The sequence below is a fragment of the Triturus cristatus genome, chromosome 3_2 (genome assembly GCF_964204655.1).
Source record: "Triturus cristatus chromosome 3_2, aTriCri1.1, whole genome shotgun sequence".
NCBI classification, from domain to species: domain Eukaryota; kingdom Metazoa; phylum Chordata; class Amphibia; order Caudata; family Salamandridae; genus Triturus; species Triturus cristatus.
The window spans coordinates 1,235,787,817-1,235,812,401 of record NC_140584.1 but is presented as its reverse complement, the minus strand read 5'-3'; the positions used below and the strand labels follow the sequence as shown (position 1 = coordinate 1,235,812,401).

The following is a 24,585-nucleotide window of genomic DNA, read 5'->3' as shown; positions in this document are numbered from 1 at the left end:
AGGGAGGCTCTTTGGCCTGTCGGTAAACCTGATACCACACAAAGGCATGTAGGTCTTTTGGATGGCTGGTCTAGGGAGGCGCTTGGGCTGGTCGGTAAACCTGATCCCACACAAAGGCATGTAAGTCTTTTGGAAGGGGGGTCCAGGGAGGGCCTTGGGCTGGGTGGAAATCCTCAACCGTCAAAAAGCCTCATGCATTTTACAGTAGGGGTATAGGGAGGATCCTGGGCCGGTCGGCAATCCTCATCCCTCACAAAGGCTCGCAAGTCTTGTGGAAGGGGGTCCAGGGAGGATCTTGGGCCGGTCGGCATTCCTCATCCCCGACAAAGGCTCCTACATCTTTTGGAAGGGGGTCAAATGAGGCTCTCTGTCGAGTCAGCAATTCTCACCCCCCACAAAGGTTCCAACGTCTTTTGGAATGGCGTCTCAGGAAGCTCTCAGACCGGTCGGCAATCCTATTCCCCCACAAAGGCTCCTATGACTTTAGCAAGGAGGTGTAGGGAGACTCTTGGGCCAGTCAGCAATCTTCTTCCCCCGCAAAGGCATGTATTTATTTTGAAAGGGGGTCTAGGGAGGCTCTCGGGCCATGCAGTAATCCTGATCTACCCCAAAGACTCGTAAGTCTTTCATAGGGGGTCTAGGGAGTTTTTTGGGCGAGTTGATAATCCTCATTCCCCACAAAGGCTCAAATGTTTTTCCAAAGGAGGTCTCAGGAGGCTCTTGGGCTAGTCTGCAATTCTCATCCACCACAAAGGCTCAAATGTCTTTTGGAAGGGGGTCTAGGAAAGCTCTCAGGCCAGTTGGCAATCCTCATCCCGCACAAAGGCTTCTACATCTTTCGGAAGGGGGTCTAGGGAGGCTCTCGGGCGGGTCAGCAATCCTGATCCCCCACAAAGTCTCCTATGTCTTTTGGGAACGGGGTCTAGGGAGTATCTTGGGTGGTTCAGCAATCCTAATCCCCCACAAAGTCTCATATGCTTTTTGGAAAGGGGTCTAGGAAGGCTCTCAAGCTGGTCAGCAATCCAGACCCCTTGCAAAGGCTTGTCATTCTTTTGGAAGGGGGGTCCAGGGAATCTCTTGGGCAGGTCGGAAATCCTGACTACTCACATAGGCTTATCATTCTTTCGGAAGGGGGATCCAGGGAGGCTCTGGTGCTTGTAGGTAACCTGATCTCTCATAAAGGCTCATTGGTCTTTTTTAAGGGGGGGTCTAGGGAGAATGTTGGGCTGTTCGGTAACCCTGATCCCTCACAAAGGCTTGTAAAACTTTTGGAAGGGGGGTCTCTGGAGGATCTTGGGCTGGTCAGAAATCCTGACCACTCACAAAGGAATGTCAGACTTTCATAAGGGGGTCTGGGGAGGCTTTTGGGCTGGTCAGTAATGTCAGTAATCCCTCACAAAGGGTTGTAAACTTTTGGAAGGGGGGTCTAGGGAGGCTCTTGGGTTGGTCGGTAAGCCTGATCCGTCACAAAGGCTTGTCATTCTTTAGGAAAGGGGGTTCAAGGGAGGTTCTTGGGCTGGTAGGTAATCCTGGGCCTTCACATAGGCTCGTGCAACTTTTGGAAGGGGGGTTCAGGAAGACACTTGGGCTGGTTGGTAATCCTGACTCCTAACAAAGGCTTGTACATCTTTCAGAAGGGGACTCCAGGGAGGTTCTTTGGCTGGCCAGCAATCCTGATCACTAACAAAGGCTCGTCGGTCTTTCAGAGCGGGGTCCAGGGAGGCTCTTGGTCTGGTCAGTAATCCTGAACCCTCGCAAAGGCTCCTTAGTCTTTCAGAAGGGTGGTCCAGGGAGGGTCTTGGGCTGGTCGATAATCTTGACTGCTCACAAAGGTTTGACAGTCTTTCAGAAGGGGGGTCGGGGGAAGCTCTTGGACTGGTCAGTAATCCTGACCACTCACAAAGGCTTGTCAGGCTTTTGGAAGTGGGTTCCATGGAGGCTCTTGGGCTGGTCAGTAATCCTGATCCCTCATAAAGTTTTGTCATTCTTTTGGAAGGGGGTCCAGGGAGGCTCTTGGGCTGGTCGGCAATCCTCATCTCTCACAAAGGCTTGTAATTCTTTTGGAACGCTGGTCTATGGAGGATCTTGGGCCAGTCGATAAACCTGATCCCTCACAAAGGCTTGTACGTCTATCAGGAGTAGGGTACAGGGAGGGTCTTGGGCTGGGCAGCAATCTGAATCCTTCAAAAAGGCACAAAGATTTTCAATAGGGGGTCTAGGGAGGCTCTTGGGTAGGGCGACAATACTCATCCCTCACAAAGGCACCCAAGTCATTTAGAAGGGGGTCTAGGGAGGATCTTGGGCCAGTCGGCAATCCTCATACCCCAAAAAGCCTTGTATGTCTTTCGGAAGGGAGTCTAGGAAAGCTCTTGGTCAGGTCAGCAATCCTCATTCCTGACAAAGGCTTCTACATTTTTCGGACGGGGGTCAAGGGAGGCTCCAAGGCCAGTCGGCACTCTAATACACCACAATGGCTCCTACGTCTTTTAGAATTGGGTCTAGGGAGGCTCTCGGGCCGTTCGGTAATCCTGATCCCCCACAAAGGCTCATAAGTCTTTCAGAAGGGGGTCTAGGGAGGGTTTTGGGTGGATTGATAATCCTCATTACCCACAAAGGCTCAAATGTTTTTCGGAATGAGGTCTAGGGAGGCTCATGGGCCGGTCTGCAATTCTCATTCCCCACAAAGGCTCAAACGTCTTTAGAAGGGGGTCTAGGGAAGCTCTCTGGCCGGTTGGCAATCCTCATCCCCCACAAAAGGCTCTTACATCTTTCAGAAGGGGGTCTAGGGAGGCTCTCGGCGGGTCGGAAATCCTAATCCCCACAAAGTCTCCTATGGCTTTTGGACTGGGATCTAGGAAGGCTCTTGGGCTGGTCTGCAATCCTGACCCCTCAAAAAGGATTGTCATTCTTTTGGAAGGGGGGTCCAGGGAGGCTCTTGGGTTGGTTGGAAATCCTGACCACTCACAAAGGAACATCAGTCTTTTGTAAGGTGGTCTAGGGAGGCTTTTGGGCTGATCGGTAATGTCAATAATCCTGATCCCTCATAAAGGTTCATAAACATTTTGGAAGGGGGGTCTAGGAAGGATTTTGGGCTGGTTGGCAATCCTGATCCCTCACAAAGGCTTGTCATTCTTTTGGAAGGGAAGTCCAGGGAGGCTCTTAGGCTGGTCGGAAATCATGACCACTCACAAAGGCTTGCCATTCTTTCAGAAGGGGAGTCAAGGGAGGCTCTTGGGTTGGAAGGTAACCTGATCCCTCACAAAGGTTTGCCAGTCTTTCGGAAGGGGTGTCCAGGGATGCTCTTGGGCTGGTCAGAAATCCTGATCCCTCACAAACGCTCGCATGTCTTTCGAAAGGGAGGTCCAGGGAGGCTCTTGAGCTGGTCGGCAATCCTGATCACTCAAAAAGGCTTGGCAGTCTTTCAGAATGGGGGTCGAGGGAGGATCTTGGGCTGGTCGGAAATCCTGAGCACTCACAAAGGTTTGTTATTCTTTCAGAAGGGGGGTCAAGGGAGGCTCTTGTGCTGGTAGGTAACCTGATCCCACACAAAGGTTCATCAGTCTTTCAGAAGTGGGGTCCAGGAAGGTTCCTGGGCTTGTCAGTAATACTCTTCCCTCACAAAGGCTCATTAGTCTTTTGGAAGGGGGTCCAAGGAGGCTCTTGGGATGGTTGGTAATCCTAGTCCCTCACAAAGGCTCATATGACTTTTGGAAGGGGGGTCCAGGAAGACTCTTGGGCTGGTCAGTAATGCTGACCCCTCACAGAGGCTTGTACGTCTTTCAGAAGGGGAGCCAATGGAGGCTCTTGGGCTGGTCGGCAATCCTGATCACTAAAAAAGGGTCATCAGTCTTTAGAAGGGGTGCAGGGAGGCTCTTGGGCTGGTCAATAATCTCAACCCCTATCAAAGGTTTGTCAGTATTTCAGAAGGAGGGTCCGGGGAAGCTGACCACTCACAAAGGAACATCAGTCTTCCGTAAGGGGGGTCTAGGGAGGCTTTTGGGCTGATCGGCAATGTCAATAATCCTGATCCCTCACAAAGGCTCATAACATTTTTGGAAGGGGGGTCTAGGGAAGCTCTTGGGCTGGAAGGTAATCTGATCCCTCACAAAGGTTTGTCAGTCTTTCGGAAGGGGTGTCCAGGGATGCTCGTGGGCTGGTCAGAAATCCTGATCCCTCACAAATGCTTGCATGTCTTTCGAAAGGGAGGTCCAGGGAGGCTCTTGGGCTGGTCGGAAATCCTGACCACTCACAAAGGTTTGTCATTCGTTCAGAAGGGGGGTCAAGGGAGGCTCTTGGGCTGGTAGGTAACCTGATCCCAAACAAAGGTTCATCAGTCTTTCAGAAGTGGGGTCCAGGAAGGTTCCTGGGCTTGTCGGTAATACTCTTCCCTCACAAAGGCTCATTAGTCTTTTGGAAGGGGGTCCAATGAGGCTCTTGGGATGGTTTGTAATCCTAGTCCCTCACAAAGGCTCATACGGCTTTTGGAAGGGGGGTCCAGGAAGACTCTTGGGCTGGTCGGTAATTCTGACCCCTCACAAAGGCTTGTTCGTCTTTCAGAGGGGGAGCCCATGAGGGCTCTTGGGCTGGTCGGCAATCCTCATCACTAACAAAGGGTCATCAGTCTTTTGGAAGGATGGTGCAGGGAGGCTCTTGGGCTGGTCGATAATCGCAACCCCTACCAAAGGTTTGTCAGTATTTCAGAAGGAGGGTCCGGGGAAGCTCTAGGGCTGGTAGGTAATCCTGACCCCTCACAAAGGCTTGTCAGTCTTTTGGAAGAGGGGTCCAGGGAAGCTCTTGGGCTGGTAGGTAATCCCGATCCCTCACAAAGGCTTGTTAGTCTTTTGGAAGGGGGGTCCATGGAGGCTCTTGGGCTGGTCAGTAATCTTATCCCTCACAAATGCTTGTAAGTCTTTTGGAAGGGGATCTAGGAAGGCCTTGGGCTGGTCGGTAATCCTGATCACTCACAAAGGCTCGGAAGTATTTTGGAATGGGGTCTAGGGAGGCTCTAGGGCTAGTTGGCAATCCTCATCCCACATAAAGGCTCGGAAGTCTTTTGGAAGCCTTGTTTAGGGAGGCTTTTGGGCCGGTCAGTAAACCTGGTCCCTCACAAAGGCTCGTAAGTCTTTCAGAAGGTGGGTCCAGAGAGGGTCTTGGGCTGGGTGGCAATACTCAACCCTCAAAAAGGTTATTTTTCAGTAGGAGGTCTAGAGATGCTCTAGGGCCGGTCAGCAAACCTCATCCCTCACAAATGCTTGCAAGTCTTTCAGAAGAGGGTGCTAGGGAAGATCTTGGGCTGGTCAGCAATACTCATCACTTACAAAGGTCCCTAGGACTTTTGGAAGGGGGTCTAAGGAGGCTCTTGGGCCGGTCTGCAATCCTAATCCCCCAAAAAGGCTCCTACATCTTTCTGAAGGGAATCTAGGGAGGATCTTGGTCCAGTTGGCAATCATCACCCATGACAAAGGCTCCTACATCTTTTGGAAGGGGTTCGAGGGAGGCTCTTTGGACAGTCAGCAATTCTCATGCCCCACAAAGGCTCCTACGTCATTCAGAATTGGGTCTAGGGAAGCTCTCAGGCAGGTCAGCAATCCTAATCCCCCCACAAATGTTCCTATGTCTTTAGGAATGGGGTGTAGGGAGGCACTCGGGCCAGTCCGTAATCCTAATCCCTCACAAAGGTGTGCACTTCTTTTGGAAGTGGGTCTAGGCAGGCTCTTGGGCTGGTCGGCAATCCTAATCCCCACAAAGGCTCCTACATCTTTCAGAAGGGGTCTAGGGAGGCTCTTGGGCTGGTCGGCAGTCCTGATCCCCCACAGAGGCTCATAGATATTTCGGAAGAGGGTCAAGGGAGGCTCGTGGGCTGGTCAGCAATCCTCTTCCCCCACAAAGGCTTGTACATATTTTGGAGGGGGTTCTAGGGAGATTCTCGGGCCATTCGGTAATCCTGATCCCCCACAACGGCTTGTAAGTCTTTCAGAAGGTGGTCTATGGAGGATTTTGCGCTGTTCTGCAATTTTGATCCCCCACAAAGTCTCAAACGTATTTTGGAAGGGGGTCCAGGGAAGCTCTCAGGCCAGTTGGAAATCCTCATCCCCTACATAGGCTCCTATGTCTGTCAGAAGGGGGTCTAGGGAGGGTCCCAGGTGGGTTGGCAATCCTAATCCCCCACAAATTCTCCTGTCTTTCGGAATGGGATCTAGGGAGGCTCTTGGGCTGGTCGGCAATCCTGATCCCTTGCAAAGGGTTTTAAGTCTTCCAGAAGGGGGGAATAGGGAATCTCTTGGGTCTGCTCGATAATCCTGATCCCTTGCAAGGGCTTGTAATTCTTTCTGAAGGGGGTCTAGGGAAGCTCAGTAATCCTGATCCCCGCAAAGGCTCATAGGCTTTTAGGAAGGGAGGTTCTAGGGAGGCACTTGGGCTGCTCAGTAATCCTGATCCCTCACAAAGGCTCGTAAGTATTTGGGGAGAGGGTCTAGGGAAGCTCTTGGACCGGTAGGCAATTGTCATACACGACAAAGACTCCTGCATCTTTTGGAAGTGGTTCTAGGGAATCTCTCGGTCCGGTCAACAATCCTCATCCCCAGAAAGCCTCATTCATATTTTGGAAGTGGGTCTAGTGAGGCTCTTGGGCTGTTCGGTAATCCTGCCTCCCCACAAAGGCGTGAGTGTACTTCAGAAGGGGATCTAGGGAGGGTGTTAGACTGGTCGATAATCCTCATCAGCTACAATGGCTCAGAAGTCTTTGAGAAGGGGGCCTAAGAAGGCTATCGGGCTGGTCAGCAATTCTGATCCCCCACAAAGGGTCAGAAGGGGGTCAAGGGAGATGCTTGGGCCAGTCAGCAATCTTGATCCCTCACAAAGGGTCATACATCTTTCAGAAGGAGGGTCAAGGGAGGCACTTGGGCTTTTTGGCAGTCCTCATCTTTCACGAAGGTTCATAAGTCTTTCAGATGGGGGTCAAGGGAGGCTCTTGGGCCAGTTGGCAATCTTCATCCTTCACAAAGGCTTGCACGTCTTTCGGGAAGTGATCTATGGAGGATCTTGGGCTGGTCAGCAATCCTCATCCCCCACAAAGGCCCATAAGTCTTTCAGAAGCGGGTCTAATTATGCTCTGGGTCTGGTCAGCAACCCTAATCCCTCCCAAATGCCTGTAAGATTTTTCAGAAGGGGGTCTATGGAGGCTCTGGGTGTGGTCAGCAACCCTGATCCCCACCAAATGCCTGTGAGGTTTTTCAGAAGGGGTCTATGGAGGCTCCGGGGCCGGTCAACAATCCTTATCCCCCTCAAAGTCCCGTAAGTCTTTTAGAAGTGGGTCTAGGGAGGCTTGTGGGCAGTCAGCAATCCTAATCCCCCTCGAAGGCTCATAAGTCTTTCAGAAGAGGGTCTAGTGAGGCTCTTTGGTTGGTCAGTGAGATCAAGATTTAATCAGGGAATAGAAATAGTTTTAATTCTCCCTACATTTAAAATAATGTCAAAGTCTTAACTTACCTTTTTAAGATATATATAAGTCACTCCTAAGGCAGGCCTATTGAGCCCGGAGGCAGATTGCTCTACATTACACAAGGTGGGCATTTGTTTTTACATGTCCTGACAGTATAAACCCCAAATTGCCATTTCTTTTTATACCAAGGCTAGTAGCAGCAATGCGTTACACGCTGACCACTCAGCTGTGATACTGCTGAATGGATCTACTGGAGATGGTACTTCTTGGTATCAAAATAATTGTTGCTTTAAACCTGACCTGATGCCCAAGTCAAATTGAATGTAACTTTTATGTAAACCTACCATGGCCGTGGACTGAAGAGAGGTCCCAGGAAGACTCTTGTTACCCAGTCATCATTCTCTATACTCTTGTTACCCAGTCATCATTCTCTAGACTCTTGTTTAGGCCTGGGCGTAGTTCGCGAAGTAGCACTTCGCGAAGCTACGCAAAGTGAAGTTCGCACTACGCGAGCTACGCGTAGCACTTCGCGAACTGCGTAGTACCTTGTTCGCACTGTGCCAGATGTCGTTTTCAATGATTGCACAGTGCGGACAAGCAACCGGCACTGTGCAATCATTGAAAATGGCATCTTGCACAGTGCGAGCTGTAGTTTTCTGCTGCTCGAGTAGATTTTTACTCGAGCTTCAGCTTTCTCAACGCGAACTGGTAGTTTCTCATCGCGAGCGGTCGCGAGCATACGCGACCACTCGCAATGAGAAACCTGACCTCTTCGCGTTGGGAATCTCGCCGGGAGGTTTATTTTCCATGCTCGCAATCGCCAACTTGAAGTTGCTGATCGCGAACAAGGAAAAAGTCTCGCCGGGATGTCATTTTGCTTGCTCGCGGTCGCCAACTTGACGTTGAGGACCGCGAGCAAGCAAAAAATGACCGCAGCACTACGCAACACTACGCTACGCGTGTTCGCACTGTGCTACGTGCAGTTCGCGCAGTGCAAAGTAGCGCGAACTTTGCAAACTACGCGAGCGTAGCGTAGTGCTTCGCCCAGGCTTACTCTTGTTACCCAGTCATCATTCTCTAGACTCTTGTTACCCAGTCATCATTCTCTATACTCTTGTTACCCAGTCATCATTCTCTATATTCTTCAGCATCCAGCTCTCACCCTTGCATCAGGGCCACTCAATTGAAATCTATGGCGGTGCACCCAGAGAACCTGGTACTGGACTGGAAACTCCTTTGACTGCAAGATAACCTACCTGCCAAGCCTCATTGGCCCTTGTGACTCTTTCCCTGCTGAAGTTAATCACCCAATCACCCAAAGTGGACAAGATTAGTACTTTGAAACTTCATAAAAGTTTTCCAAAGTTTCAAATGTAATCACTAAGCACAGTAGTTGCCAACTATTGTTTACAATTTGAGTGAAAAGCAGTGATTTATCATTTAGTTGATAATTCATATCTTTGGAAACCTTTGGTTTGCATCATGTTTCTTTCTTATTCAACTATTTTGATATTTTTAAATAATTTTCAGTAATTTCTTTGACAAAGCCTTACTGCTCGAAGAGACACCTACTAAGAGCACAGCTAAGGTTTACCAAATGAGCAAGACAGGTTTCTGAGTTTGTTGCATGGTGAGGTTGCAGAACAACACCATATAATAGACTGGTTGTTTTCACACTGTGCTTATCCTTGCCCAGCACCATAATCACTGATCCATCCACCCATTCAATAAACTGCAGCACTCCTCTGGACACTCAACCCAGAACTCTCATCCCATTGCTGCTGCCGTACTGCACCGTACAACAAGGAATGAAGTAGACTTTGATTGCATCAAGTGTTTCTTCACATGCAACAACCCAACCACTGTGACAAAATATACTAGCACTCACCGAGCCTGCACACAGCACAACTCCCGCTCCCACTAGCAAATACTAAGATAAACTATCATGTATATTCCTCAACACCTGCTCACTCAGCAAACACGCCACTGAAATATTTTACATCCTGCACAACAATGCCCTGCACCTCATCTTCCTTAAGGAAACGCGGCTTACCACCAAGTCAGCACCCAACATTGGCACAGCCATCCAGGCAGGACACAAGATTACACAACAGGAACACAAACTTGGAGGAGGAAACACGATAATCTTTAAAAAAAAACATATATTTTATCACAGAGAACGCAGCCATCTTCCTGGAGTAGCCGGATTGCAAACTGAATCTTACCAAATTACACCACGAACAGAACCCTCATTTACTGGGCACCTAGACCACAAGTTGCCTTTGGTGACAACATCACAGATTTTCTTGCCCCCCCTTCTATCGAATCCGAAGCCTACATTCTACTAGGAGACCTCAACTTCTACCTGGAAGACCAGAACTTACCCAGCAAAACCAAACTTCCCGAAAGCCTAGGAATCTGAAACCCACACACTCCTCCAGACACATCTTCGGCCCCGTCTTCACCAGCTTTAAGTCAATCAAAATCACTACAGCCTTGTCTCTCACTGACTGACTATGCCATCTTCCACCTCCAAATCAACATCCCACGCCAAACAAAATCCGCTACTACCAGCCTGGCCTGATGCAGCTAGAGCAGCATCGTGGACTGCAATTAGTCCCACACTCTGGAACTTACCTAGCCCAACTCCAGCAGGGACCTAAAGAGTGACATTCAAACAGCTTGACTCCTGGATCACAGCGAGCCAATTTCCTGGCACCCCATAAACACAACAAAAGAGAACTCCGATGCAGGCTAGCTGGTACACTGAGAAACTCAGCTCAACCCAACAACACGTCAAACAACTGAAAAGGAAATGACGAATGAACCACAAAGAAACTGACAAGGGCACTTACAGAGCAGCAATGAGACACTACCACCAGCTGATCAAGGAAACCAAGACGAATGACCTAGCTGAGCCCTTAGATAACAGCTCAAATAGCTGAAAAGAGTTTAGCTGAGCACATAGATAACAACTTGAATAGCTGCAAAAGAAATCTCTGTGACCTTCAAAACCTCTCCACCACAACTTCCACCATAAAAAGCATTACCGCATCACAAGACCAATGCAATAACCAATCAGAATGTTTCAGCAACAAAATCAACCATCAACCAATCCATTTCAGGCTCACCTCCATCTTACCCATTAAAAATCATGGAAACACACTGAGAAGGGAAACAGTCAACATGGAAGAAACAGCCAACATCATGGGAACCATCTACTTTAGGACACTGACGGACGGCTGGCTCCACTACCGCTACAAATAGGTGCAACCCCAATCGGTGAAATATTCATCTGTATCCTAATCACCTTCATAACCAACTCAATGTTCACAGAGGCCTGAAAACACACAGCGTTTAAAGCATTTGAAAAGACTCCTTCGTCAGACTCCTTACAGCCAGCAAACTACTGCCCAATCTCGCTATAATCCTACTCAGCCAAGTTCATCAACAAAGCCATCAACAAGCAACTCGCCTTCTACCTTAACACACACCAACTCCTAGACACCATTCAATTAGGTTTTTGGCCCAATCATAGCACAAGACTGACCTCAATGCAGCAGCAGATGACATCAGTATAATCCAACAACTGTAAACCTCATCCTGCTCGACCTCTTAGCGGCCTTCAACACAGTCCTCCACTCCTGATGAGAAGACTACATAAAATAGGCATCCAAGGACCCGCCCTCTATTAGATCGGCTTTTTCCACACATGAAGAACACAAAGAACACAAAACGTCAGCATACCACCTTACAGGTTGGAACCCAAGAACCTCATCTGTCTGAGCTTCCTCATCACCTCTTGAGTTCTGTAAGAAGCTGGAGACTTGATTTTTTTAACAATCTCACCTGGGAGACACCTGCCTACCCACGTGCAAAGCACTTGGATACCCTCACAGGTGATTAGCATGCTATACAAATAGACATAACATAACACAACTTAATAAAACATCATGTCTTTATATGCATCGCTGCAAGCCGTCTTCGTCAACAGATTTGACATGTGAATCATCAGCCGTAAGTTTATTTTAATTCGCTCTGTTCACCCATAAGCAGCCTGTGGCCTGTATGCTTTCTTTACCCACCACAGGATCTTTAGAATCCAGGGGTACCTTCAGACCTGGCAGTTCTTTGTCTGCCAAATTCACACTTACAGTCCTTCTTCTCTTTTAGATTAGTGATTTCTGCCTTTTCAGTTGGCATATTTCTTATTTCAAACTGTTGCATTCTTTCTTTTCTTCCTTTTGTATGCTGGTTATGTCACGCTTTAAGTATTCCATGTGCATGCATTGTTTATCTGGTACTTACTGTTCTAGAACTGCTTAATGGCAGATTGTTATACTTGCTTACTGTGGCTGGTTTGTACTGTGCCGCTCTCTTTAAAATCTTTGTAAACTCAATTACCTGACATCCATCGATCCTTACAAGTGGCGATGAGTGGAGAATACTACTCCTGCTACTTCATCTTCAGCGGCACAGGTGCGGTCTTGTCTTCTGGACCCAGTTGTTTTTTTTCAGGGCTTCGATGCCCAATCAGAGCTTTGGAGCTTTATCCGAACTTCTGCCTTCAATGGTGGTTACTACTTTGAAGACCCCGGTGTTCCTCTGATATTCCTTGCCCTTTTTGTGGATTTTCGGGCACTTTTGTTGAATCTCGACAGCAGTTGCACGGCTGTGACGATGCTCTCCTGCAACGCTGCTACCTTGTAAACCCAGGCTGTGTTTGTGACGACGTTCTCCAGCTAAGCTCCCATCTTGGAAATCTAGTCTGTGACGATGCGCCATAGCAAAGTGTTTGTGACGCTACCATGTTTGGAAACTATATCACGCGACGTGCGTTACGGCCACAGTGCTCTTACAATCACACTTAGGCGTCATCATGCCGGTGGCCATATTGGATTGGGCTGCCTAAACAAGTTGACTTCGACACTGAAAAGAAGTACAGCAGCCACTGGTAAGTACTTTGCTTAATATGTCCCATCAAGGCAGCTCCCATGCAGCAACTGCCACAACAGTACAATCTGTGTTCCACACAGGGAACCAACAACCAGGAATCATTCCAACATTCCAATGCAGATCCACAACACACCCCCCTTCCTTCACAATATAACAAAGAAAAAAAACAACTGAAACAAATATAACTAACAGGGCAACTCAACATAATCAATACATAACATATTCATGAAACTTAATAGGGGCAGCTCTTACCCTGGAAGGAAAACTCCCTTTCTGGAAGGGAATTCATTAGCAGAAGACTAACCAGAATGAACAGGAGTCGCACTAGCAGTAGAGGAACCTGAATGAGCAGGAGTAGCATTGGTAGTAGGAGGAGTAGAAGCATGATCAAAATGAACACCCAACGTCCCTCCAACGTACACAGTCTTGGATTGGGGAATGAATTTAACCATTCTCTAACAACACCACACTGTCCTTCACCTCTTTCACTTTTGCCGGAGCTGAGAACCAAGAAGTCCCTTTGTGAACAAAACCAGGCTTCTTGATATTCACCCAATCACCAACACAAACAGGAGAAACTTTCCTAGAAGTAGTAGCATACTTTGATTGTACAGTTGCTCTCACATCCGCTACTTTGCCAAGTTTACGCTGATCAACCTCTTACCTAGACATCCAATCTTTGTTTAACTTGGAACCAGCAACCCTCCCCCTGAGAAGAGTGAAGGGAGAAATGCCGGTACTGATATGAGGGGTAGTCCTGACTGCCCACAGCATGTCAGCAATGGCCATTCTCCAGTGCAAACCGTTTACCAAAGCCAATTGCAATTGATCTTTGATAACACAATTCATGCGTTCAACAAGACCATTGCTGCGGGGGTGATAAAGAGAAGGTAAAAAGTGTTTGATGCCATGTTCCCTAAGAAAATGTTGCATTTCCAAGGAAACCAACTGGGTGCCATTATCAGTCACCAGTTCCTCTGGAAACCCTTCACGGAGGTACACTTCTCTGAAAGAATTAGTGACGGATGAGGAATTAACACACTCCACAAACTTCAACTCAGGCCACTTGGACATGTAGTTCACCAAGACTAGTGCATAAAAGGGAGAACTCCCATTGATACCAAAAGGACCCACAATGTCAAAAGCTAGTTTGCATCAAGGTGAATCCTTCACAACAATGGGGTCAATAGGAGAGGGATGAGTTACCTGTGACTTGTCACTCAAAACACATGCGCAACAGTCCCTAACATAATGCTCAATGGATCTGTCCAACCCGGGCCACCAAAAGTCCTCTCTGATTCTGCGTTTCATGGCACAAATACCAAGATGACCTATGTGGGCAGGTCTAGAATTTTCTTGTGCATGCATACTAGAACAACCAAAAGAGCACCCCTATGTAATATTCCTTCCACCATGGACAACTCTTTGCAAACTCTTTCAAAAGGAATAAGTTCAGAGGAAAAATTCTTGTTGATGGGCCAACCATTAAACAGATAGTCAACAACCATCTTAATTTTGTTGTCTTCAGATAGAGCCTGTAACTGCTCACACTCAGAAAGTGCTCCCTTCACAGTATCTACGACAGCACCCACAGCACACACAATGTTGAGATCTTCCTCTGGAAATTCGCTGACATTTTCAACAAGGGGTAACCAGGATAAACAGTCAGCTATGTTGTTTTTAGCACCTGCCACATACATCAAATGATAATTAAATTCCTGTAATCTGTATTCCCATTTTGCTATCCGTGGGGTGGTACGGTCATCACCCTTTTTGGGTAAAAAGGTCAACCAAGGGCTTGTGATCGGTAATAAGAACAAATTCATTCCCCCACAGAAAATTTTGAAAATACTGAACACCCCACCATACGGCTAATGCTTTTTTCTCAATGGTGGAGTCAGTGCTCTCAGCACCTCGAAGAGTCCTGGAGGCAAATGCAATGGTTTCATTGCAACCATCACTTCTCTTTTGCATAAGAACAGCACCCAACCCCACGTTGCTGGCGTCGGTAGAGACAATGCACAGGTCATTACTGTTAAATATTTTCAGGGGCGTGCCAGCGCAATTTTCTTTTTGAGAAGTTTAAACTGATCATCACATTTGTGTCACCACACACACCTGGCATTTCTCCTTAGGCGCTCACGCAAACTGGAGGTTTTATCATCAAAATTTCCCACAATTTTGGCATAGTACTCCATTAACCCTAGAAAGGAGTGAAGTTGATCTTTATTTCTAGGTGGCGGTACATTTTGAATGGCATCTAAAACTTTCACCTCGGGTTCCACTCCATTAAAGGAAATGGAGTAACACAGATAATCCACACTCTCCTGAAAAAACGTACATTTGTCCCTCCTTAAAGTCAGGCCACGCAACTTTACAGTATCCAGAACGTGTTTGACTCTGCAGTCATGCTCCAACTCAGTTTGCGCATAGACGAGGATATCGTGTTGATAAAAAACAACTCCCACAGTGTTTTTGAATAAGTTGCCCATGATGCACTGAAACACTGCAGAAGCTGAAGCCAAACCAAAGGGCATGCGTTTGTAACGGAAAGGTCCTTCTTGTGTCACGAAGGAGGTAAGGTGTCTGGAGTCTTTGCTTAGCTCAACTTGGTGATAAGCTGAGGCAATGTCAAATGAAGAAACCTACCTGGCTCTTTCTAATGTTGCCAACATTTCCTTTATGTTGTGCAATGATCAGCCATCCACCCAAATGTTGGCTTTGAGATCGCTCAAGTCCACACACATCCTAAGGGATTTGTCAGCCTTGCGTGCTAAAACTATAAGGGCTAACCATTCAGACCCCTCAATGGGCTCAATTATGTCCATGACACACAAACGTTCCAGTTCACGCTTAAGTTCAGCACGCAGACTCGTGGGTACCTTGCGCACCTTGTGTATAACTGCCTTTGTACCATTTTTAAGGATAATGCGGGCTCATAAGTAAGCCATTAAATAGAAAAATAAGGCCCTGCTGACAGCCATTTTTACTCTTAACAGGTCTCTGAGTCGAATGACGCTGGAGCTTATGGTTAAAATATTGATTGGCCAGCTGCTGCCAACCCTAACTTATGACTGCAAAGTTTTTTGTGGCAAAGCAGCAAAGTTTATGGACATGATTATAGCTAATATTTATAGGCAGGTTTTTCATCTTCCAAAATATTCTTCACCTGCCCAAATCTGCTTGGAATTTGGTGTAAAAGGCCAGATGGTTTGCAAATTTAAAGTATGTTTCCTTTTAAGCTAAAGGCCGCTGACCCCATTTCCCAGGACTACACAAGCTGGACGGAAAAAGCCACTGAGAATAGAACATCTTCCTTTGGGAAATATTTGGACGCAGCGTTAGATTCATTCAATTAAGAGATTTGTGGGCTATGCCCGTTTCATTTCAAGAATTCAAAAAAATAATTTAAAAAGTCATGCAACGGCTGTCAAGAACACAGGGCAAGAATCTTTTATCTAAACTCTCCTATGCATGGATGATTTGTAATTATTATACAGTTAATAACAGGCTACCTTACTTGTGTGCCATTCAATCTTTTTAAAAAGAAAGTATATGCACTTTAAATCCGTAAGTCTGTCAATGCATGACTTGGCTCCACCATTGATTAGATCCAAGCCTCGCAGGGTCTGTAGGCGATGACATTCAGCGACGGAGACTACTATTCACAACATGTGCATTTGTTCCCGTCTACTAGTTGAACGGAGATCCTTGTTGATGAAATAGTTTAACAAACAGGGTATTCTCTCCTGTAGAGAGGCAACCACTGGGTACTTGGACCATTTTCGTATTCACAGAAGGCACTTACTCATTTTGGTATTCACAGAAGTTAGTAGTCCTAACTTTACGACTCCTAAATGCCTTCTGTGAATACCGAAAGTCTTAAAATTAGGATTTTTCTCAGTTTAGGAGTCCTAAAGTTAGGAATCCTAACTTTTCTACTACTAAACTGAGAAAAATCCTAATTTTAAGGCTTTCGGTATTCACAGAAGGCATTTAGGAGTCCTAAAGTTAGGAGTCCTAACTTCTGTGAATACCGAAATGAGTAAGTGCCTTCTGTGAATACCAAAATGGTAGTAAGTTTAGGATTTTGTCTTAAGTTAGTTCTGTGAATCGGGCCCTAACAATTTGCTCTTACATATCCGCTTTACAAAGGTTTTGATTCTGGTAGAGAAAAGATCAGCGAAGGACAGCCACTTGCACACTTACTTTGGCCACACAGTCAACTATAACACATTAATGGGATTATAACTAGGTTCTTTTTTAGCCTCGTCTCTGATCATGTCTTTTTAAGTGATTATTGATTTACTGCATCAATTAATATTATTTTTTCAAATAACAGTTTTTAACGTTTTTATCAGCCATACATTATGAAATGTTCTGTTAGGTATTGCTGTCAGTTGCTGTTATATTATTGATCAATTACCTGATTTTTAGATTCTTTATGAACCAATTTGTAATGGTTTTAATGACCATACAAAATAAAGTATTTCATTCAATATTCAATACAATAAACTTTATTTGGTTTTATAAATAATACCATAAAAGTCATACTAACAACAATAAAACAATGTCCAGGTTACAGAATGACAAATAAGATACGTTCCAGATAATCTAAACACAAGTTAAAAAGTACATGAGTTGCAATAAAAAGATTAATCGCAGCTTGCGCTAAGTCTGACGGCAACCCGAAAAAAGTTAAGAGTATACAGAACAGTGTCACTAGAAAGGAGTTGTAAAAAGATAAAAGCTGGTCTCACCCTCCTAAAACCCTTTTTTAGGATGGGAATAATAAATAACTTTCTAGGAACAGCATAAAAAGTACAAAATATTAAAACTTGCATCATGTCCTGAGGAGACTCTCTGTCGCAGCCACAGGGCATGAGGCACTGACCTCTGTGGGAGCCACGGGGGTGAGTCAAAAGATAGTGAAAATGGTTGAGCCAAAACGTCGTCAATAAAAAACGATTGTTAATACTTTTGAGCCCTAAAAGATATGGCTCAGTGGTTGGCAGTGTTTTCAACTCAATGTACTTACGCACGCTGGGTTTACACAGCTCTTTTTCCTCTCTTTCACAGCGGCACCTTCTTAAGATGCACTCTTTGGCCCAAACAAGGTCCCTCTTACATGTGCACTCGGTTCAGTAAATAGATCAGCTCTGCCTAGCCTCGAGAGGCGGAATCTTATGTATTGTAGCCACCCAATGCGCAAAACATGGTCGAGAGATAGACAATCCCATAGGATGTGGTTGCTAAGTGAGTTCTCTTGCTTAGCCCAGATCTTAAGCGACAATGCCAAGGGACGGAAGGCCAGTTCATCTGAGAGGAAAGACATCCCCAACTCTTCTTGCACGACATTGGACGGGGTGCTTTGCGGAACGGAAAGGACCCGACGCGGGAAAGAGTTTTCAGCAGGTTGCATGGTCCCTACCTCAATGCGGCCCCATATCTCGTTCCCATAGCTGGCCAGTGAAATACATTTGGCTTGATAAACCTTCAAAAGAGCCCCTATTGGTTTCCCTCCCATTCTGCTGGCAAAGTTAAAAACAGCTGCAGAAGCTTTCACTAATTCTCCTTTCTTCCACGTAAGCAGGGGCACCAACTACAGGTGTTGTCAAACACTACTCCCATGTAGGAGAAAACATTAGTCTTTTGGAATCAACGAGAGTCCTAGCTTGAAGGTAGACTGCTTATCCTTGCGGGGTCCCACCTGAGATTTGGAGTGATTAATCGACAGGTCCAGGTCTTCCATAAATAGGGCAAAAGAGTTCAGGAGAAGTTGTAGATCCCTAGCTGTCCTCGCCAAGAGGACTGCGTCGTCCGCATATAAGAGGACCGGCAGGATACGCTTGCCTACCTGGGGACAGTCAGCTTTTGTGTCCAAAAGGGCCTTCTCTGAAGGAGTTTATATATAAATTAAAAAGAAAGGGTGTAATTCAGTCATTCACTACTGTGTGACCTAATTCAGCAATAGGATACAATTGGGTTGCATTATTACACTTAATAAGGGCTAACTTTGGAATGGGAAAAGGTGACCTGTTGTTACGGGGTATGATTCGGAACGTTGTCAGGCCAAATCGTAGAGCGGAACTACATTACCCAGCGGGCAGTGCCGCGCATCGATCGCGTGCTGACGTCACGTCCGGCGCGCAACGCTGTTTCCGGCATCGCGCGCCCGTGAAAAGAGGAACAGACACGCCATGCCGGTGCCGGATATTGTCACAGTTTCGCCATTTCTCAAAGAAGTAGCCCATTTTTCCAAACTACTTTGAAACCAATGGGTGATCCCGGAAAGCTATTGATTCCTGAAAAGAAGAAACAATTCTGAATTTAGAAGGGGGCCAACTCCGCAGCTCCCTCAATACTTTCCCTAAGAAACTTACTGTTGAAATAAATAAATATTGAAAATGAGTAGAAAAAGCACCCATTTATGGCAACGTTTTCTTTCTGTCACTTGACACAATCGTCGATTTACAAAAGCAATAAACCATTTTACTCGCTAGACCGTCCTGATTGTGTTGTTATGTGGTGTTTTCAGGTTGTCCAGAGCCAACAACTGAGCCCCGCCTTACAGCGATCTTTCATTGTGCGCTGAGAATAGAGCAACTCATATGGTAAAATATTAAGAGTGAAAAATGGGTATCAAAGAAATCTACGTATTTCTGAAATGTGCAGCAAATACTATGCATGGAAGAAGTGGGTATTTGTACATCTCTGAATTTGTGGGTACCCATACTGGCATATGATTAAGAGGGCATTTTTCAAAATGTCTTATTTCTCACACACTAGCTTATCTTTTGCCCAATTACATTTGGGTAGAAGTTGTGCCTGTAGGAGAGTAGGATCTGCTTCTTATAGTTACCCCCACTTTTTGCTGATGTTTCACTGTTTTTCGACTTTAGTCTGGCTGGGGCCCTGCTAAACAGGACCCCAGCCTAGCTGCTTCCTCTCTAAATTGATTACAAGTACTTTAGGTACACTCCAGATTGGATCCTGGGGTACCCTTATAAATCCCTAGTATATGGTATACTTTATACCAAGGGCATAGGTACCCAAGATGCCTACCAGGGGCTGGAGCATGTATTATGCCACCCCTGGGAAACCTTCCAAAATGACACAGCAGGACTATTACAGCAGCCTATGTAAGGTGGTGCATGCACCCCTTACTGAGATATAGGTTCACTATATCTCACCTATCACTGCACATATAAGCCTATCAGTCACCCATATGGTGGCCTTACCAATCCTGAAGGCAGGATGCAGAGCCCCTCTGCAAGCTTCGTATCCTTTATTCCGTGGTTGTTTGTGATGCAGCCAAAACCATGTACTCTTAGGTACATTATAACCGAACGGTTAATGCTAACTTTGGACTGGCTGCATGGAAACATGTTGTGTCTCGTGTCAAACACCTTGGAATCATACCCTCACACCAGTAACTGGAGTGGGAGTATGGTCCCACCTTTCTAGAGGGAGAAACATTATTGCACTGGTATCACCCAGTACCACCTTAACAGAGCCCTGGCATCACAAAATGGATGCTGCTGCCACAAACACGGGTCTGCCCTCCTGCTGCTGGATGAAACTCTGGCGGGGGAGGCCTGGACAATATGTTTCCTGTCACAGGGAGGTGTAACCAACTCCCAGACAGGCTTTAGTGTATTGGGGCTGGGTGGGTGTACTCCAAGAGTGCTTTGAAGTCTGCCCTGGGGGCACATTTGGTGTCCCTGTGCATAATCCAGCTCAAACCGGTTGCGAATTTTGACCCTAGCTCAGCCGGCACCTAAGGGAAACCCAGTAAACCTACACATTTTGAAAACTAGACACCCAGGAATGTCAGAGTGGTGTACCTCGAGTGGCACTCACCAGGTTATCTTACCCAAAATTCCCAAAATGGTCTGCAAATTTCACCCTTTCCTAAAATCACACATTTGTCTTACATTTCTGTGATGGAATCTTCCAAAATCACCAGGAATCCACAACATTCCTACCACCCAGTAATGCCACACATGTCCAAAACAAATGCTGCCCCAGTTGTGTGGCTGGGCCTAGTGCCACTACAGGAATAACTCAAATGAAGGTCAAAGGAAGTTGCAGACATTGTGGGTAAGAAAACCTTGTTGGATCCATGCACGACACACCACCCTGAAATCCCATGGGTGTCTAGTTTTCGAAAAGGTCTGTGGTTGGTAAGCACGGCCACAAATAATATTTGGGGCGGGGCCTACCACACACCAGCTACCCATATTGTTGATCTTTTTAAATGCTTTAGGGTGTTATGTGTGGCGGTCTCTTGGCTCACTCACACAAGTGGGGTACTGTTGTGATCGGGAGATAGTTGGGAACCCGGAGTGGTAGGAAATTTGTGGATGACTATAGATTCCTAACTTTCTTGCACAGAAATTTGAGGAGAATGTGTGTGGTGTCTGTCATAATAGCCATTGAAGATAGGACAATGGGCCACACAGCATGACCCCTGATACCCAAGGGAGATGCATAATTGTTGGTTGTTTTTGCAACCCACTAATTTCGATGAGACACTTTTTCATTAGAACGACACAATAAAACATTTATTCACTCACTCAATGCATAGACATCTACCATCAAGCTGGGTGTTGCAGGTTATGCTAGAGATGTCGACTGGGCTGGGGACATTTGAAAATTGGAGAAATCTTTGCTCCCCAAAGGGTAAGGAACCCTTAACTCCATAGCCCCGAAAGAGTAAAAACACATTTGACCAATTGTTATCTTGGCCTATCTCTTAGCTCTTTAGTACTGATTTGAATCACATACATTATGAAAGGCTCCCAGAGCTGTTTCAGGATGGAATGTATGGACAGTGTTAATTCTCCTTCAGTCATCATTGACAACAGACTGTGAACCTACATAAAGGCCATAACCCAACTAGTAGCTCAAGAGAAAGAAGTATTGACCAGCTGCTCCCGCACCTGCATACCCTGCACTCTGTTTGCAACAACACCCCAGTTTCCTGGATTTTGATGTTGGTGACAATCTTTTGGAGGTCTGTCTCAAATCCCTCAAAGACACTCTCAATGTAGCTCATTACTTCTCTCTATTCCCCTCACATTTCATCCACATTTGCTGGCATTTGTCACCCAAGTTGCTTGTGTTCCTCACCCATCATGTACTCCAATGTATAGGTAAATGTTGCCACACTCTGCTGTTTTTATGTGAACTGCACACATGTGCATATGGAACAGGTGAAGTCTTGAGATTGCACATATTTGGCATTTTCTACTACTATGTGCAGGACTACAAATACACTACATGATGTGGTATTTGATTCAGGACCTATGTGCAGTCTTGCACTCCCATTTGTCCTATCTTTTTCTGTGCGGAGTGCTCCGTCCGAAGTGTGGAGTCTATGACCCAAGAGCGGAGACTCCGGGGCCCAGATTCTCAAAGGTTTAGTGATGGGTTAGAGTTACTTTTGTAATGCTAACCCTTTGCTAAACCTTTCTGGGGATTAACAAACCAATGCTAATTGGTTGTAGCATTTGTTTGTTTTGAAAACTAACATCAAGGGAGCATTACATGGGTAGTGCATGGGCGTTCCCATGCAACCACCCATGCTTTTTGATGCTAAACCCTATCTACTAACATTAGTAGACAGGATTTAGTGGCAAAAATTAACGCCGCTGAAAAGCATGTGTTAAAAGACGAAATGTTTTAATTTCTCCTTTATTTTCCAACTTTGCATGCGTATTGCACTGTGCAGCACACATACAAAGTAGGAAAAGCTTTGAAGTGTGTATCCTTCCAGTGCAAAACCCATGCTGGACTCTGGCACCCACCCTAGCACTAAGCTTTGTGCCTGGAGCACGGCAGCATAAATTAGCACGGCACTAAGGAAAGGGGAGGAGAGTGCCATATCTCTGTGAATATGGTGCTCTCCTGCTCTCTCCCTGTCACGCAACGCAGCACAGTGCAGCCTCTCTGGAGGCGGCGCTGCATTCCAGTTTTCAGAATATGGACCCAAGTCTCTGCCACGAGTGGGGAGACTCAGCAGTCATAAAGATACTACTCGTAGATACCTTTGTGACGACCAAAAAGTAGTAAAGTTACAACAAATTGTTAGTTTACCTTCGTGAATCAGGAGCAAAAATAATCTGACACCCAATTATAAAAATAGGTTGTACTTTTATCTTTAAATAAAATTCTTAACAGCAAAAATCCACGGGGGTATTTGGAGACATAAATTTTCAAGGAAATGATTAATCATTGCGTTTTTTTCTCAGACGCAGTAAATCCTTGAAATGGACCGAGATCGCTGTAAAAATGCTGAGCTTTAATAAAGTTTTAAACTACCATGCAATCACACCTGCCATAACGTCTGGATGCACAGTTACCGTGCCAGCACGTTTAGGGTCCCTAAATCCATCATGGTTCTGGTCGCAGAGGGCCATAAGGTCTGGATGCACGTTACCATCCCAGCACGCTTGGGGTCACTAAATCCATCATGGTTCTGGTCGCAGAGGGCCATAAGGTCTGGATGCACAGTTACCTTCTCAGCACGCTTGGGGTCACTAAATCCATCATGGTTCTGGTCGCAGGGGGCCATAAGGTCTGGATGCACAGTTACCTTCCCAGCATGCTTGGGGTCACTAAATCCATCATGGTTCTGGTCGCAGAGGGCCATAAGGTCTGGATGCACAGTTACCTTCCCAGCACGCTTGGGGTCACTAAATCCATCATGGTTCTGGTCGCTGAGGGCCATAAGGTCTGGATGCACAGTTACCATCCCAGCACGCTTGGGGTCACTAAATCCATCATGGTTCTGGTCGCAGAGGGCCATAAGGTCTGGATGCACAGTTACCTTGCCTGCACGCTTGGGGTCACTAAATCCATCATGGTTCTGGTCGCAGAGGGCCATAAGGTCTGGATGCACAGTTACCATCCCAGCACGCTTGGGGTCACTAAATCCATCATGGTTCTGGTCGCAGAGGGCCATAAGGTCTGGATGCACTGTTACCATCCCAGCACGTTTAGGGTCTCTATATACATCATGGATCAGGTCACAAAGGGCCATAAGGTCAGGATGCACAGTTACCCTGCCATCAAATCAGTCTCCAGTTGAGGTCCAGGCTCTAGGGGTGAACTACCATAGCCTTTAATGGACTGATCTTAATGCAAGGGATGCAGGATCCTGAAGATGCTCAAGGATGTTGAGGATGCTGAGCTGGTGACAAGGGGAATCATTGGAGTGGTCCTGATGCAAGGGATACAGGATGCTGAATATGCTCAAGGGTATTGAGGATGATGAGCTGATGAGAGGGATTATCTTGGGGCCACTGATCAGTCCACAAACACAGTGATAAGACCTCAGCCACAGGGTTCGATGTCTGGGTGAAGCCCAGACAAAAAACTGTTGCCACTGGTCTACTGGTCTCCACTTACAGCGCATCTAGTGGTTCCCTTTAAATAATGGTAACATTCTTGCTGTGTGATCACACTGCATTCCGATGACTCTCCCAGGTATATCATACTCGGGTGCAACTTCTGAGAGGTTGGGACTCTGTCACCCAAGCTAAACGTCGGCACTCAATGGTGGTCAGGCGTCTTTGGCTACCAACTCACAAAGGCAGGCTTGTTCAGCTTCTGTGGCCTTGTACAAATAACTGGACGTCAGCCAACTGACTATTGCAGTCACATCTCCAGTCTGGGCCTTGGGGAAGACTTTTCTTTGCGTAGGGCATCACAGGCACGATTCTCTCTTTGCTGGCCCAAGGAGCAGCGGGTGCAGCTCAGTCTTTTGTACAGTCTCTCTTTGCCGGGTCCCGGGACCAGCAGAGCAGTCCTTCTTTGTTCCTTCCTCTAGTACAGATGTGATCCAAGGTCTGGGTGCCACTTTTAAGCCCAGTTTGTCCCTTTGAGGGATGCAGCAATGACTGGCCAATAGGCTATCGGGTCACCTCCCACCTAGTGATGACTTCCTGTGAAGTGTAGCATGTGGCTAGCTCAAAATGCAACATTCTGTCCAGTCTAAGCATGTCAGAACCCCTATCTATTTGTGTGGCCTTCCCTAGCCCATCCCAAAGATGTGACTATCTGGATGCCCAAAGAAAAGCAGTTTAGCAGTGGCTTCTCTCAGCCTGTCCCTGATGCCCCTGATGCCACCCTGTCTGCAAGGAACAAAAGAGAACCCCCTCTTGCTTGTTTCTCATCAAAGG

At 46.5% G+C, this 24,585-nt stretch overlaps 1 protein-coding gene across 1 annotated transcript in view; it reads right to left on the bottom strand.

Moving 5' to 3' along the window:
- LOC146859550 (CD5 antigen-like) overlaps positions 1-24,585 on the bottom strand; it is a 613,604-nt gene that overhangs the window by 170,522 nt on the left and 418,497 nt on the right. The window lies entirely within an intron of this gene.